The sequence below is a fragment of the Salvelinus sp. IW2-2015 genome, unplaced genomic scaffold (assembly GCF_002910315.2).
Source record: "Salvelinus sp. IW2-2015 unplaced genomic scaffold, ASM291031v2 Un_scaffold10420, whole genome shotgun sequence".
Classification (NCBI taxonomy): domain Eukaryota; kingdom Metazoa; phylum Chordata; class Actinopteri; order Salmoniformes; family Salmonidae; genus Salvelinus; species Salvelinus sp. IW2-2015.
In genome coordinates this window covers 3,218-5,263 of record NW_019951678.1, presented here as the reverse complement: position 1 = coordinate 5,263, position 2,046 = coordinate 3,218, and the positions used below count along the sequence as shown (strand labels likewise).

Sequence of the window (2,046 nt, the reverse complement as noted above, 5' to 3'; positions counted from 1 at the left end):
TCTGAACCGCTAGGCTACCCGCTCTGAACCGCTAGGCTACCCGCTCTGAACCGCTAGGCTACCTGCTACCAACTGCCACACGGTCCACTTTGAGGACCTGTYGGAAAGAGCAACTGTTACATCAGGCTAGTCTTTCCTCTGCTCTCTCTCCCCATGTGTCTCTCCTCCTGTGGATCTCTTCATTCCAGGCCGTTTTGATTCCCCTCTTAAACAACACTTGAATGTATAAATGGGATATTTTCCACAATGTAAATATTGATGTAAATAAAGACTTTATTACACAGTAATACACGTCTGGTTCCGGCTTGGTGTTATATTGTGTGTATTCCCTATCTAGTGCACTACTTTTGACCACAGCCCTATGGACCCTGGTCAAAAGTAGTGCACTTACAATGGGAATAGGATGCCATTTGGGATGCAGTTTTATATGTAGAGTTTGATCATCTCTATGGTGGCTTGTCTGTTGTAAAATAACACATGTGTCACTGGTCCTGTCATGACCTCATGTTGGATTCCAGAACTTTCTGTGGGAGAGAAAAACAAAAGAGAATTTATTTGATTTAATTTTGAAAGATGCATATAATTATAGACCCATTAGTTTCAGATGTGTATAATTATAGATCCGTCAGTTTCACATGTGTATAATYATAGACCCATTAGTTTCACGTGTATAATTACAGATCCATCTGGAAAGGAATTCATCCAAGGCTGTAGGATTAGATCTCTCCAGAACAGTGGAGATGGACTAGATCAACCACATGTATTTATAAAGCTCTTTTTACATCAGTTGTCACAAAGAACTTTACTGTAACCCAACATACAAGGTGAGGAGTACACTTGAAGACTATTGAGATTCATCCTCTACAGTATCTATGGGTTGGATGGTCTCCTCACTTAGCTGCTCTTTGAAGCAGTTGGGTTTACTAGTAATAATACATTAAACTTGTAAAGCTCTTTTCATTAGTTCTCTCAAAGCTCTAGGTTTAGTACTGACCTAGCTGGTGTTTAAAACTGTTATATGTGTCGGTGTTTCTGATGGTGGAGGTGATGTAGACATCAGGAGGGCTGCCATTGGCCGAACACCTCAGGATCTTAGAGAGAAGCTTCACCAGACAGCCAATGATATCTGGATCGTAAACTATGTCTATAACACAGGAAACAACAGGACAAGTGTCAGCCAACAATAGAATTAGGAAACAACGGGACTCGTGTCAGCTGACAACAATAGAATTAGGAAACAGGACAGGACGAGTGTAGCCGACACAATAGGAATTAGGAACAACAGGCGAGTTGTCAGTTGACAACATAGAATTAGGAACAACAGGACGAGTGTCCAGCGACAACAATAGAATTAGGAAACAACAGACAGTAGTACAAAGAAGGTAACAAACAGATGAGTCAGCTCACGGAGGCAAAGGCAGGCATACAAAATTAGGAAACACAGGACGAGTGTCAGCTAGACAACAATAGAATTAGGAAAAACAACAGGACGAGTGTCAGCTGACAACAATAGAATTAGGAAACAACAGGACGGTGTGTCAGCTGACAACAAAGTAGAATTAGGAACAACACAGGACGAGTGTCAGCGACAACAATAGAAGTTAGGACAAACAGGACGAGTGTCAGCTTGAACAACAATAGAATAGGAAACAACAAGGACGAGTGTCCAGCTGACAACAATAGAATTAGGAAACAGCAGGACTGAGGTGTCAGCTGACAACAATAGAATTAGGAAACAACAGGACATCGTCAGCCTACAACAATAGAATTAGGAAACAAACAGGACGAAGTGTCAGCCGACAACAATAGAACCTTAGAAGAACAGCAGGACGAGGTCAGCTGACAACAATAGCAATTAGAAACAACAGGACATGTCAGCCGACACAACAATATAATTAGCAACAACAGGACGAGTGTCAGCTGACAACAATAGATTAGGAACACAGGACGGAGTGGTCAGCTTACAACAATAGAATTAGGAAACAACAGGACGAGTGGTCAGCCGACAACAATAGAATAGGAAACAACAGGACGAGTGTCAGATGA

General features: G+C 41.8%; 1 long non-coding RNA gene across 1 annotated transcript; it reads right to left on the bottom strand.

Moving 5' to 3' along the window:
• Positions 1 to 253: 253 nt before the first annotated feature.
• Positions 254 to 1,144, bottom strand: LOC112079940 (uncharacterized). Its single transcript, XR_002896086.2, has 2 exons — positions 995 to 1,144; positions 254 to 524 (listed from the first exon to the last, which is right to left on the bottom strand). It is a non-coding gene; the product is annotated as an uncharacterized lncRNA (long non-coding RNA).
• Between the last annotated feature and the right edge of the window lie 902 nt (positions 1,145 to 2,046).